The sequence below is a fragment of the Lycorma delicatula genome, chromosome 3, assembly GCF_047948215.1.
Source record: "Lycorma delicatula isolate Av1 chromosome 3, ASM4794821v1, whole genome shotgun sequence".
NCBI lineage: Eukaryota > Metazoa > Arthropoda > Insecta > Hemiptera > Fulgoridae > Lycorma > Lycorma delicatula.
The window spans coordinates 82,855,869-82,871,792 of NC_134457.1; the positions used below are offsets into that span (position 1 = coordinate 82,855,869).

Below are 15,924 nucleotides of genomic sequence, written 5' to 3' on the forward strand. Positions count from 1 at the left end.
AACGTTAACGTAACACATATAATTGAACTTAATAACATATAACTTAATGACATATAAGTATAAAAAGAAAATAAGCGTTCATCCGAATATTAGTATGAGTGTCCATCCGGACTGAATACAACACGACCGCTCTGGTTCAGAATGAATACAGGTCGGTACATCATGACTACTCCTTGCGGTATTATGACGTAGGACATGGAGTAACCATCGTATGACCATAGCTTGCCGGAGAGCCTTAGCCCTCGCTGGGTAGCAGCACCCGACGGCAAAGGTGGAACTTAGCAATTTCAATCAATTGGCAATTATGTTGTCATATGTTTCAACGAAACTGAATAAGCAACTGATATAGATACTTTCTTTTTTCCATTATGGTATTCAAAACTGCTTTTAGGCTATATTTAGATAAATCAACACAAAGGAACCGTTATGCAGGTTTATGATCTATTCCAAAGTTCAGTCATTAATCAATCGAGAGCGAGGTGGCTGTGCAATTGGATCTTCACGATCAATCTACCGACTTGGGAATCGAGTATAAAGAAAATTTCTAGGCGGTAGTAAGGTGGTGCAGTAATGCTGACAGTAATCTTGCTGACAGTAATGACTTCCATCTTGATTATCATCGTATTACTGAGGAATTTTAAGCATGTTCAGATACACCATTTACGGTTGCCTACTTGAAGAAGAACGGGCCGTATAGACTGTTTGCTTAGGGAACAAAAAAATTGACCTTAGGGCTATCACGAATATGCTGCAAAGTTTTATGAGGGTTTTCGTTACCTCATATTCGGCAGTTGTGTGTTCACCTTACCATTGATGTGAAACGTTGACTCATCACTAAAAATTACATCGTCTAAAAATGTGTCGTCTTCAGTTCTATACATCATGTTCACGCAGAACTGCAGCCGAACAACCTTTTCGTCATCTGTAATGTGTTGAACCACAGTCAGTTTGTATGTCTTCAAGTGCAATAGTTTACTAATATGCGCTAAATAGTCGTTTGTGGAATGCCAGTCTCACGTGACGCACGTCGAGTTGGTTTCTTCGGATTACGTGCAAAGCTTTTTCCGAGTTATTCCACAGCAGTTTCAGGGACGCGTGGGCGTTCTGGTGAATTTATATGTTTAACAGAACAACCTGTCTCGATGAAGGTTTGGTGGCAAGCGTAAATTGGATGCTTACTAGGAAGCTCCCTACCATACTTTGCAAAAATTACGTTAAACTGCAGTTGCTGACTGCAAATCGTGAAACCAAAACACACAGTGAGCACTTTCCGCACCAGTAAATGTATCCAATTTTAACTGATGACAGCGGTGGTGGTCAAATTCGGTACTGATGAAGTACGTGAATCAAAACTTGATGTACTTTTATAGGAAATGAGACCTCAACCGAATCTGTAAGTTATCTAAATAAATTTTTAAGTGCTTTTAAACTTGTGAAGTCCTTTTTGAATTACCCGTTATATTAGATTATCTCATATGTATTTTCTTAACACACCTTATTTATAGTAAATTTCGTTATTATAAAATTCAAATGAAGTAGAAATATTAATTAAATACTTTAATATTTACAGACAGCACCTATAAATGTACGACAAAGAATGAAAAAATGTTATATAACGAGCTAAGCATAAAAAATATCCTTTTTTTAAATGTACGACAAAGAATGAAAAAAATGTTATATAACGAGCTAAGCATAAAAAATATCCTTTTCAATAGAGTACTTTTATGATTACAAATTAATTACACGATTCAGTCTTTATTATTATAAAATTACTGTCTTGTGCGTTTTTATTTTTTAATTAAGAAATTCTCTAATAAAAATAATGTTAATTCATTCAACAATTGTTGGTAAAAGCCGAAAGTGAATTGCATAAATTTCTTCGCCGGCCTGGCGAATACTAATAGCCTGGCTCACAAATTCGAAAAATGTTATCGACTTTTTGAAAATTTGAGAGTGCTTGCATCTTGAATCAGAGTGCTTTTTTTATGTTAAAATATTTTCTAAAATTGGTTTTAAATAGATTAAAATCGAAAATTACAACAAAAAAAATTCGATTTTTTTAACAGCGCCATATTTCCTAACAGTGATGTCGAGGCCACAGATATTTTGTATGAGATTTCTAGTACAGCAGAGTCCTTCGGACTGAGGATCAATATTAACAAAACGAAGATACTAACAACTGAAAGCTCACAGCCCATTGTTTACCTCGGAGGAGCTCAAATCAAACAAGTCCAAGAATTCAGATATCTCGGATCACTGGTCCAAGAAAAGAAAGTGGCATCTACAGCTGATTTCCGTTCCAGGATTGAGCAGGTAGCTACAGCTTTCGCCTCAATAAAATGGTGCCTTTGGAAGCGTGCAAACATTACCATCCGGACAAAATTCCGCCTCTTCCCACACTTATCATCCCAATTCTCCTCTGTGGATCAGAAACTTGAAGCCTCTTCCAAACAACATAACTGGCTAGAGGTTTTCCAAATGCGATGCCTGCCAGATCATACGGGTTTCACTTGATGACCATATCCGAAATGAAGTCGTCGAATCCAGATGCGGACAACAACCAATAGTTGAAGAGCAGATCCAAACGCGGAGGCTGAGATGGTTTGGTTATGTGTACCGGATGGAGCCGGATCGTTTGCCGCACTGACTCCTCTGTAGGCAATTTCCTACTCAATGGAAGATTAAAAAATCTGCGTCAAAGAAAACTTGGAAAAAACAAGTTGCAGATGACCTGAAGAATGAGCGAATTGACTTTGACCAGGCCTGGATCATCGCTATACACCGTAAAGAATGGAAATGCGTTGTGAGCAAAGTTAGGAATCCTACGGCACTCACAGCAGCTTATTGGTTGCGTGGCCAGCCGTCCCTTCCAGTCGCCAGTCAGGGGTCAAAGAAGAAGAAGTGGTGTTAATAAATTTAAAAAAATAATCACTTTTTAAAATTATTTTAAAAATTAAATATACACCCACAATTCTAAATAAAAAAAACTGTAATTTTCTAGAAAGGGGTGAAAATTTTTGACTAATATTTTTTAAAGCAATATTAAACATTGAAAGCTAAAAAAAAAAAAATTTTTACATTTTAAATGGAGTGAGTAACTTGCGAGATGGATTTGAATAAAAAATAAATAAAAAAAAAAATTGTTAAAAACGGAAAAAAAATCTTTTACCGCTGGAGTGGGATGGCAAAAATTTAAAGGAAATAAAATTATTATTACAGGTTTATTATTTATTATAAATCTACTTATAAAATAATATTATTAATTAATAATAAAATAATTTTATAATTATTTTTATAGGTTTGAAGGCCTGTATAAAATATATGTATAAAATATATATAATGTATAAAATATAAATACAAAAAAACTCCCATTAACTCCTTTTCTGAAACAAGATAAAGAAAAGTATATAGTAATTTTTTGGGTAGGCAGTGAATATTAAATAAGAATCTTTGGTAATTTGTGATCTCGATAAAAAAAAAATTCAACTTTTGTAAGAAATGTTTTTTTGCTCAAGTGCCACAGTAAAGATTTGAAATATTAATTCAGCTAAAACCCCGCCCTCCTGTTCTTCCAATATTTGCAAAACTTTTTTTGCTAAAAAAAAATTCTTTTCTCCTTAAGGTCTACCAAGTTTGAAGATAATCGGTCATCGGGGTCCACAGCTATAAGACCAACATACATTCGCACAAACGCCCGTCTTACAAAAATAAATGTTTTGGATATGGGAGCCACGGAATTAAAACGTTTTTCGCAAATATTTAAATCTATTTTTTTGTTGAATTTTTTTTGTTTCTTAAGACGCAAAACTCTATTTTGTAGATTTTTTGTATCATTTAAAATTTATTTAAATCTATTTTTTTTGTTAAATTTTTTTAAATGTCTCCTAAGACGCAAAACTCTATTTTGTACGAGTATCATTTTCAGGAAGTTTTATAAGATTTTTTTTTTTGTTATTTAAGTATGTAAAATATTTATAGAAGCGTATTTTGATCACCTTCGTAAAACGCAATATTAACACAGGCAAATAGTGTCTTTGTTATTCATCTACACAAGTTGTTATTTATCAGCTATAATCTTTATTGTAGAGGTATAATTAATAATAAACCTGTTTGTTCAGGCAGCGCTGCTGTCTGGTACCATGTGATATGAAATATTAGTTTTTTCTTCTATTCGACGTAATTTGTATTTTATTAAACATCTGTTTCAGTCATTAATTGTAGTGCGTAACCCGCAACCATACGATACCGCCTAGTTGCCAAGCTTGTTGGATTCAATGTTATATTATCGAAAGATGTATTAAATTATAATTGTTAATTCGATTCACTTTTTGTTTTATTTACAGTCCGCTTAACATAAACGAAACATATTAACAAATTAATAATTTAAATAGCAGATAAAATCTGAATCTTGGACTTGCCAAAGATTGTAACTGATACAATAAAATACAAGCTTATTGAATGAATAATATTTTCTTTATTTGGAATACTTTGTTATGAGTTTTTATTATGTTAGGTTTGTAAAAAAATATGTCAATAATAAATTATACAATTTTATCTTTATTTTTATTTTATAATCTTATCTTTCGGTGTTATTTTTTCTTTTGGTGTTCCGAGATGGTTTTGAGATGTATATAACTTAAATTTGTATTTTAAATTGTTTAGTCGTTTAATGATATAGATTTATCCTAACAGGCATTTCTTAACATAAATCAACTTACTTTATATTCTAACCTAACCTTCAGATCACATTAGGTTAGAATATAAATTAAACATCCCATTGTCCTCAAAAAATATGGACCGATTATTCCATAGGATACTGCTACTCAAAATTCAATGGATTTATGCAGCGAATTTTAATGCATTTCATTAGGTTTGTTGTCCGTACCGGAATTTTTGTTTATTTTCGTATCGAGATAAATGGAAATGTGATTCATCACTCATTAGCATATCGTGAATAACGTCTCCCTTAACTTTATAAGATTGAAAAGCTGGCGACAAAAGGTCATACTATTAACTCTAGCAGCATCATTAAATCGAATTTTATGTGGATGCACTTGTAAATTCTTATGAGGAATCCGTTGAATTTAGTGCTTGGCAAGACAAGTGAAACTGAATGGCGACAGGAAAACCATTTGCGTCTTCGTAGTACTCCACTCTGGAGTCGAGTGGAAGATTTTGTTGAGAGTAGACGTGGTTTATATTCCTCTGTGTTTATTTAGTTTTGGATCGGGTTTTGCGGTTTTCCTTTATTGAACTATCATGGTAACTGTGGTTGATTATTTGGACGTGTTTTTTATACATATAAAGAGTTTGGATAACGGACGACCTTTGTTTATAGTGTTTTTTTTGTTTAAAATTGCTTGTCATTGGTCTGTGTGGGTTGGCGTGTGTGTTTCTAATGCAGTGGACTATAAGAATTTTATTTCTTATCGTGTAGTTTAAATATTGTTAACTGTTATCTACGTTGGTTACATTTAACATTTTTAGAAGTACATTAATTTTAATTTTTATTAATTTCAATTTTAGTGATAACGAGAAGCAGTTAGTTATCTATTTGATAACAGACTATTAGTACCTTATATAGGTAAGCTATTATACAGCTGAGCGTAAGCTATTGTGTAAGCAATTGCATGTAAGCTCTGTTACCGGGAAAGTGGTTAAAAGAAGCCATATTATGCAATAACAGGCGCTTCAATATGCATGCAGCTCCAGAGGCTCGACGGCAAGTGAGTCAATTGAGGCTGCAGCGACAGAGGAGAAGAGGAAGGAGAGAAGGAAGAGAAGTCGCTCTACAAAAATGTACTAGTTGATCTAGGGATGGAAAAGAGGCTGGAGGGCACCCCGCAGGGGGAGCTTTATAGATAAGAGTTCATTAGTGTCAGTGGAACCTTAACCAGGCACGCTGAGAAGAGCCATACGGCCAGGAGCTAAGAGAGCTGCCCGAAGATATGGCAAGACTGGTGAAGGCCTTGCGAGGGTTTGTAGAGTCCAACCCGTTCGCGAGTAGAAGGGGAACGAGGTGACGTGCCAAACGAGGAGTGATGTTGGAGATAAGGAACTACTACGCCAGCTGGAGGAAGGAGTTAAACATGAAGACGTACTGGTGGCATCCAAGTGGAGCAGAGAATAGTTTGAGAACGCCGTGTGCTGCAGGGGTTAATCGTGGAGCCCATCTTGTGGGATGTAGTGTAGGACGATCTCCTTTGACAGGAATTGCCACCAGAAGTACAATTAGTGGCATATGCCGATGATTTGGCGAAGAAGCTGGAGAAGGTGGTGAAAGTAGCTACGAAGACCATTGAGAAGATCAAGTCATGGCTTCAGACGCAGGGACTGCAAATGTCAGCTAAGAAAACTGAAATTGTAGCAATGACAGTGAGGCGGCGAATACCCCCTTTTGGTGTACAAGTCGATAAAGAAATGATTGCCCCGAAGGAAGTGGCAAAATACTTGGGAATGTGGCTCCATAGGCAAGCGGGAATCCGGGAAAAAGTGGTGGTTCTCCGACCTTAGTATGCTGCGCGCAAGAGTTATGTCCGCTAGGAATAGGTACCAGCGTCGCCTCCTAACGAGGATTATCGTCGACGACGTGCGCGCTGAGCGTCTGTGGATCTACCGGGGCGCCCGTAACCAGTATGTTCATGCCATCAGGGAAGACAAACTCAAGTTTAGGCAAGACTCCATGCGCGAGTTGCAGCGCAACCCTTGGCAGCTCGCAAAGCCATGTTACCGGCCAAAGTCATTGCACGTGCTGTCCAGTGTTCGATGCGGGTTTGGTGGTCAAGACCACACTTTAAATCTGTGGCGACTTACCAGGCGTTCCTGGATACTCTGTTTCCAGATGCTCCGAAGGGTGAAGCAGAAGTCGGCGTCAGGGCGGGGGAGACACTATTCCCTGGAGTGAGGGCTGTGGATCCCGTAGATATAGACCGAGTGGTTTCTCGAATAGCACTGAGAAAGGCACCTGGAATTGACCAACTTGACCCAGATATTTTCTATTATCTGCTGTCTGTCATAAGAAAGCCCCTTGGCAGGCTATTCTCGGGCTGTCTAAGCTGGGGCTGCATTTCGGCTTGCTGGAAGGGGGCTTTGGTGAGGGTGCTCTTAAAATCAGGAAAGGATCCTTGTGAAGTCGCATTAATGCGCCTTAATACTTTACAGCTCTTTCTGGGAGAATTTTCTTTTTATTTTTAGCATTTTGCACACTGTAAAACGTGATTTCCAAAGGAAGGTCTTATGATCAATTATTAAATTTATTTCCATCTCCGCTTAAGGCGTGCTTGAATTAGCACGCCTTGAAGCTTTCAGTATTTGCTAAAATTCAGATTTCTTTTGCTGTCTACCAAGAAATTGTCTCTCTTTTTTCTCTCTTTTTCTGTTTAGCCTCCGGTAACTACCGTTTAGATAATACTTCAGAGGATGAATGAGGATGATATGTATGAGTGTAAATGAAGTGTAGTCTTGTACATTCTCAGTTCAACCATTCCTGAGATGTGTGGTTAATTGAAACCCAACCACCAAAGAACACCGGTATCCATGATCTAGTATTCAAAACCGTGTAAAAATAACTGGCTTTACAAGGACTTAAACGCTGGAACTCTCGGCTTCCAAATCAGCTGATTTGGGAAGACGCGTTCACCACTAGACCAACCCGGTGGGTTACCAAGAAATTGTCTAACATTTCATAACCTTACTTCAAGAGGATGAGCGTGAGTGTTGGTTACAAAGGGACAGCGCCACTTGCTATACAGCTCACTCTACTATGGAAATGCAACAGTTTTTCCGTATTAGAATCATTTTTAAAGGATTTTGCCTATCAAGATCCGCTGAGCTGACTAGTCCAGACTTCTTTCTGTGGGGATTCTTAAGGGAAATCGTTTATAGGAGCAATCCCCACATCCTACAGGAATTGAAGATAAACATTACCAATGCCCATTTAGGAAATAGACAAGGTGCAACTAAAAAGAGTGGCCAGGAACATGGTCAAATATGTTGACAGGTGCATGGAAGTGGATGCATGTCATTTTCAACACCTTCAGTAAATTATTATGTAAGTGTTTGCCAATAAATTATTATTTATAGATTAAACTAAGGGATGCGGCCTCTTTTATGTTGAACATTCTGTATTTATAATAGAGGACACGTGAACTTCACGTTACAAAGATTAATATCACAGACTGACGGCAGAATCTGCGCAATCAGCCTCATAAACAGATGTCTCCACGAATTTCATATATCTTTGACTGCAGGGAAAGCAATAGTTTATCCTTGATTTTTCATTTGTACATAAGAGATAAATATCTAAATGATAATGACTATCTATGATAAAAACATCGTTGTTTTGTATGTCAGTATATATATATATATATATGTTTGTGTGTGTGTGTGTGTGAGTGTGTGTGTATATATATATATATACGTTTCTTTATTAAATTCCAAGATTTATTTAAAATTCTTTTGTTCGTCCTTTTCGTCTTAAGATTAAACCTTTAGGGTTTTCATTTAAAATTTTCAACGTTTTATCAATGCGAATTTATTTATAGCTACCTTTTTTGTGTTGGAATCCTTTTATATAGATTTTCAAATTTCATATCGGAATTCTGCAACAGCTCGTACAAAAACTTATTTATTTCTCTTATTTATTAATCTAGAGCTTAATCAACATATTTTGAAGTTGAAGCAACGAGGCCTGATAATTGAATTGAGCCGTATTTAAATGCTGGTACAATATTTTCAGTAACGCTTTGTTGGTGCAACGATCTAATAATAAAAAATTGAATACTAAGTAAATAAGCTAAATTTGGAATGAACATTAAGGAGCTACACATCCAGTGATTTGTAACTTAAAAGTTAGCAACGAAAAGAAATGAAATTGAAGAGGACATCGTAAAGCTGGTTTATAAAACCACTTAATTGAATCGATATATCAAGTCAAGAATATTGTTTCTCATTAATCTTGAAAAACCGCTGATAGTGTTATTCAATAAATTGACTGTCATATAATTTGGATGCCGATCCAAACGATTTTGATATGGTTGACTGATCAGAGAGATCTCTTACCTAACGGTTTGTAATTTAAAATCATTATGTATGAGGTTATTGCTTATAAACCAAGGTATGTTTAACATCTTTCGCAGTGTTCAAGTATGTCTGATATCATTCAAGTATGTCAATACTGGAATTGCTTGCTGTAACCAACAATTCAAGCCCGTAAGTCCAAATTGGTTTCAAGATGGATTTATAAATCAATAATTTATTATCTACTGAGACCCGAGGTCTGTGTCCTGTTAGCAAGTAAACATTTTTAAACTTAAGGTCTAACTCCATTCGCTTATATTTGATATGTTTTATCCAAGTAAGGCGCCGGTCAAGATGAAAACCTATGTATTTACATTCTTGAAAATTTGGAATTGGAATATTAAAGATAGAAACAGTTGGGCAGTTTTCCTTTCGAAGAATGAATGTGACGTGCCTCGACTTTCTTTCGTTTATCTTTATTTTCCAACATGTAAGCCATGATTCGAGAAGAGTGAGATAATCTTGAATATGAGATGCAGTAGCTGGATTTTCATGAACAGCAAGAATTGCAGTATCATCAGCAAACGTTAAACAGTTGTATCTACCGTAATTGGCAACCTCGTGGATTGCAAAGCGTTTAATTGGTAAGTACATTTGAAAAGGAGAAATGAAATATTCGGAAATTTTCCTAATTTTATTTGGATCCGTTTCGATATTACGGGGCTGGTACACGTTGGAAAAGTGCTCAGCAAATAAGTTCGTCTTCTCTTGAAAACGTCTCGCCCACGTACTGTTATTTTTATAGAGAAGAGGAATAGACTGCTGGGGTCTCTTTAACGAAGTCTTGAAAAGCCCTGTTAAATCTTCCACTGCCTGCAGGGTAACGAGTTCTCTGACATACGTGTCGTAGTCTTGCGTTCTTCTATCTTTCCTCTGATGAAGACTGATTATGTATTTGTACTGGGGGAGCAGAATCTAAATTGGGAGTGGAAGCCCGCACCGCTGACTGTGTCAATTCGGTCAAATCGTGTACTCCATTATCCATATCGGCCGGTGACTTTAAAGGCATGTCCAATCGTATATTTTCCTCCAAAAAGTCTTTAAAACGTTGTTTGTGGGTAAATTTATTAAACAAAGTGGAGACCTGGCAGTTAGCGTAAAGGCAATAGACATTGTAAGCACAACAGGTGTATGATCTGACGACAAGTCAAAATGTGGTTAACATTGAATAGTTTTCAGAAATACCTTTGAAAATGAAAAAATCCAAGAGATCTGGAATTTTATTAAGATCTGTAAGCTTGTAGGTTGGTTTTCCAGAAGACAAACACTCCAAATTATTGTCGGTCGATCTGAAAAGTACCCTGATGCATTCCCTGATGGGTGATTGGTGCAATATATTGTATAGCCATGAAACTTGACAAAATGGCTATCATTAAACCTTTTTTCAGATATAAGCATTACGTTTGTTTTATTAATATATAAAAAAGCTTCTAAGTCTAGTTTTTTATCAGACAACCCGTTAGCATTCCAGATTGCTAGTCTGAAAGATGTGTTCATTTTTTCTCAAGAGGATTCATGAATAGTCCAATTATTCTATCATTATATTTTCAAGCATTCGCTCAAATCTTATGGTTCACGACATTCATAAACCCATGAAAATTTTAGTTATCAATAGTTTGTTAATCACAGTAACTACTCATTTTAACGTTTTCAGCGTAGGTAGACGGTTTTCAGCATAGACCAAAAATATTCTATCTATTATTATGTTCATTATTATTGTATAATTATATTATACAATTATATAATTATAGTAACTAGTTACTATAATTATAATTATGAAAATCATTTTTAGTCGAGTTAGTTACACGAACATCTCTTTTAGCACTCAGATTATCAATAGAATTGTTATTAGTTGCAACTCTGGTAGATAGGGCGAGTTTGGGAGAATAGACCTTAAGCTTTATACTACTGATACATTTTACACCGTTTTTAACTCTCTGGGTGTTGATCGCCGCGGTTGACGCAGGAAGCTGGAATCTGTGGTACCTTAGAATAGACTGTTGTGGCATGATCTGCACCATATTTTACACCATGGTGCGGACGATTACATAGATTTTTGATATGTTCAAAGCGTTGGCAATGTTTGCATTGGACTACTTATTTTTTTAATATATAGAGCTTCAAAGCTAACAATCGTATAGCTGACAGATCTTACGTCAAACATTTATTTACTATTAGATTTGAGCTCCAAAACTACGAAATAAAGTGGCAGCGGTTCCTTCGTTTGACAATGTAGAACGTTTGTAACGTTTCTAACTTCGTGGCCTAACTTAATGAATTCATCAGTGATCAGTGATTTTTCTTCCGAGTGATTCATCCCTCAAATGACCGCTCTATATGCTCTTTCATGTTTAAGTTTATATGTACAGCGAATGATGTTTTCAAGCATTTTTGACCTAATAATTTTATATGTTTCATTATCAACTGACAGAACTTTTACCGTGTGGCCCGATTTCATTGTCGTTAATTTATATTTAATATCATTACAATTAGAAAATAATTATGACAGAAACTTTTTTCAGTTCAGTTATTGCATTAATGCCAGTTACAAAAATAGGCTCACGTTTTAAGGTTTTTCCAGAAAACTTTCTTTGTCAACAAGAAAGACTAAATTTATTTGGGAAGACTAAATTTATTAGACGTAGGAACAGCAAAAGTGGATTGGACAAGCTAATTGTACGCGAATATTAGGTTCGTTTTACCAACTGACATTTTCGTTTTATATGAGTAATACTGGTATTGCTCGGCAAGAAGGGTTTGCCTCACTGAAATCCGTAATATCACTTTCACTCTCTGTTCCTGAAAAATCAGTCATGTTATTGATAATGTCATCTCTGACGCCGCGTCGATTTCCAAGAGTCCCTGACAGAACACTTTGAAGTCCACATATTGCATTACCTTGTATGTTAGGGTTTACATTAGGTAGTAGATTATTGTTTACATGCAATGATTTGCCGTTGCTAGGAGTAACAACTTGTAGCTGGTACATAGCAATACGCTATGGAAGGTTGTTTTTGTTTTAACTTACTATCAAGTCAATTTAGACCATATGTAGGTACGCTCATACATACATCTACATTTTTGTACGTCAGTGTGATAAGCATCAAGATCAGTTACAAGATCCCCAGTATTTAAAAAATTAGAATATTGTGCAATATATTGCTGGAAAACTTGGTCTTTTAAGTAAAAAAAATCATAAATTCATAAAAACAACGTATTTTACACTTAGAAATTTTAATTATATACATTAAAAAATTGTTTACAATTTATTTACATTTAAGTTGTTTGTTATCTGCAAAATTTTGGTAATATACATTAAATCATTTTTTTAATATTATATCTATACATATTTATTATTTACAATATTTACATTTGAAAGTTTTCTTTCTTAAAACTTGCTTCCTGTGAACATAAATTATAAAGTTGTATTAGAATTAATTTTAAATTCTTAATGATTTTAAATACTTAAGTCTAGTTTATCAAGGTGTAATGACAAAATGGAAGCGTAATCTGTCTTTTGTACAGTATTTTTCAAATACAAAAATTAATTTAAGTAGGAGGCGGTAACTGTTGAATGGCAAATGACAAGTTAGGGTCAAAAATAATCTAAAATCCAAAAGTAAAATGTTTAGAATCTGATTATTTATATAACATAGTGGTCGGGAGAAAGAAAAGGAAAAGGGAGACTATTTACATAGTATGTACGCGGTAGTCAACTGTAATAGATTATTCATTACATTTCACTGGAATATGTAAATTTAATAAGAATCATTTCAAGTCTGATGATTCATATATTTTAATGTCATTTACCGCTTGAATTTGAGTCGAATATAAATGACCGAGCAACTTTTGAAGATAGTGTACGACCCTTTTCTTATTCGAACTAAATGATATGATAACAAAAGAAGGAATTGTCAAGTAAACCTCCTTTGTAAGTTCGCGAACATAAACCTCTTTAGAAGGTGAACGAAGTAGATGCACCTTTAAAAAACTGCCAAATCATGCGATAGAATACGAAGTAGCTGTATTAATTGTAATAGAAAAATTTATTATCTTTGAAAATCTCATTTTCACAGGTGGTTTGATGACGATGCGGTTTGGTTCAGTCCGAAGTGAGTAGTTAAAATTGTATAAGAAGAATGAAAATACGTTGAATGTTATGTGTTCGCTTAGTAATTACAAGTTCCTATGTATCGTAAGAAGGAGATTGACGTTGTTGATAAACTTAAGAAAGAAAGGATTATAAACGAGCTTTGAGCGAGTACATGTATCTTTAAAAATTAAAAGTTAAAATTTTATTCGCAGAAAAAGCTGCAAAAAACGAGTTGATTATTTCCAAAATCGTAACGCGGATGAAATTCTTAGGATGTGAAATATTTTTTGTGCTGCTTCAATAATTCTTGTTTCGTTTTGTTAGATTTATGTTTTAGTTTCAATGAGTTGAATAAGGTGTTGAAGAAAGTTTATTAAATCCCGAGAATCGGTCGTATCCTTGGATTATATTATCTTAATTTAATTATTACTTATTTTAATAAAATATTGAACTGTAGAAAAGTGTCTGACTTTCTGAGAAAGTCCACCTAAATAAGAAGTGTTCGTGGTAGTAAATTAGAGGGATGTTTCGCTATTAATGGAATTTTACTGAAAAAAATTGAAGAAGATCAGAAAGTAATCGATGATCAAAATACTTTAAATTTAATAAGCATGTATTATTATGAATAACTTAAAAGGTTAGAAAATAAGAATGAACTTACACAGTTCTCTAAAATTAGTTCGAAAGTTTTGCAATTTTACTTGACACCTACGTAAAAAGCATGAAAAATGCCTCGCTTATATAAATTACATATTTATCCAAATATTCTGGATCGGTATTCTTTCTATTACTTCCGTTACGGTCTGATATACTAAAGTAAGTAGCATTTGGATAGCACAACCGATTTTCGTCGGATAGTAAATAAGCTTAAGTCTAGAGTTAAAAGTTTATGTTTTGTCTTTAGTAGCCGCTTGTTATGTGATCTTCTGACGATATGTAAACCTTTTGAAAATAATCTAGGTTTAAACTACGTCGGTCTTGATTTATATTTTTCAAATTTATAAATTATTGTTATGTTTAAGTGTAATATTTTAACTAAAAAATAATAAAATTGTTATTCAGAATGTATGGGGGTTGTCTTATAAATATTTACGAATAAAAAAGTCCACCACTTATTTTATATTACCGACAAGAATTTTTTTGCCTTTCTTACTGTTTTACAACAACTGGACATTTCTATTATGGTCCCGCTACCTATTTAACATGCAAAATTATTGAGGAAACCGTATTTAAGCTTTTCAAGTGTTACTGTAATTAAATTAAAAATTGTAACTCCCATTCATTCATTAAAAAATTACAAAATCTTCTTACATTAATACGGGCTTTTTATTAAAGTCCTTAAGTCCATGTTATATAGCGATTATAAAACTGTGAGAAAGGGCGAAACAGAATTACGTAATTAAAATAAAAATAATACTACTGTCACAAAGTAATTATTAGCACGTGTATTTGTTCGGAATAAAATCTTATCCTATTACTGTGAACAGTAATGCAGTGAAATTACACATTCATAAATAATCCTCACCCACATGACAACATTATCTATCCCTGATATTTAACTATGAACGGGGTCAAGTGTTTTTAAAATGTAATTCGTGCGCAGATTTTGACACTTGTAGGATCATTTAATAAAAATATATGTATTACGTAAAAAAGGATAATAATTTCAGAAAATAAACTGGGCAAAACCGATCGTTCGGTTCAGTTACTACGTGATCGATTGTTTTTTTGTCATACCCCGTGACAACTAGTCTCTGTTTACTGTTACTTTAATTTTATTTGGAATCGTGTCATGTTTACATCGTTACGGTTTACCCTTCTTTTATTAATTTATTATAATAAAAAAATTAAGTAATTTTGAATAGATTTTTTACCTGCAAAATTGCAGTCACCGGAGCTTGCTCCCTGTGAATCCAACAAGTTTGTTGTTCCGTATGATCTCTTAATGAGTATCACAGAGTCTTCATCGCCTTCATAATAAGTATCGTCAAATGACGTGGAAGATGAATCTTTCTGGAGGGGTTCATTATCTTCACTAGTTTCTGTTAAAGTTGGAGATGGAGTTTTAACTTCTAATTGATTGCTTTTGCGACTGAAAAAATACAAACTTCTTAGATTAAACAAACAAATTTATTTATATTTTAGTTCTGTTCTAATTTATTTAAAGTTTTTTTTTATAATCATCGGTAGAGCAAAATAATAAATTTCAGTTTGAAATGTAATGTCGAGTATTTTATCAGAATTCAATTTTATACGGTGTAATATTTCTTTCTGAACGATTAGACCTGCCGGTAGGGATTAGAGTCTATAAATTTTCGGGTTTTTTGTGATGAAGACAGGCATGGAATAGGACCGATTGATTCACAGCCAAAAACAAAAGGGTGAACGAACATGTGGCAAATAATATCCACAAGGTACCACTACAAATATAAAATAAATGTGCAGTAACAACGAAAAATATAGACGAAAACAAAACTAATAAAAGAAAGCACTAATAGTAACTAAAATCAAATGGAAAAATAAATAAATTGAAATCATAAAAAATAATAATTTTGTGAAAAATTCGTCGATACCCGATAAAAGAAAAAATCTCTCGAATTACCATTTAATTCAAGTGAATTCAAGTTTAGTGGATCGTCAACATTTAGTCACATACTCGTATTACTCGATCTTGAGACGACCGTGTTATAATACTCCTTTCCACCGTTCATCGTTTCGCATTCACTATACCGGTAAGCGAGATAAACGAGTAA

General features: G+C 34.2%; 1 protein-coding gene and 1 long non-coding RNA gene across 2 annotated transcripts in view; one reads left to right on the forward strand and one right to left on the reverse strand.

The window, feature by feature from the left end:
* Window positions 1-15,924, forward strand: part of LOC142321745 (carboxypeptidase E-like) — a 103,645-nt gene that overhangs the window by 10,948 nt on the left and 76,773 nt on the right. The gene's annotated exons all lie outside the window — the stretch shown is intronic.
* Window positions 15,069-15,924, reverse strand: part of LOC142321746 (uncharacterized) — a 34,845-nt gene continuing 33,989 nt past the window's right edge. Inside the window, exon 4 of the long non-coding RNA XR_012755712.1 lies at window positions 15,069-15,263. This is a non-coding gene — a long non-coding RNA (uncharacterized LOC142321746). The remainder of the gene's footprint in view (window positions 15,264-15,924) is intronic.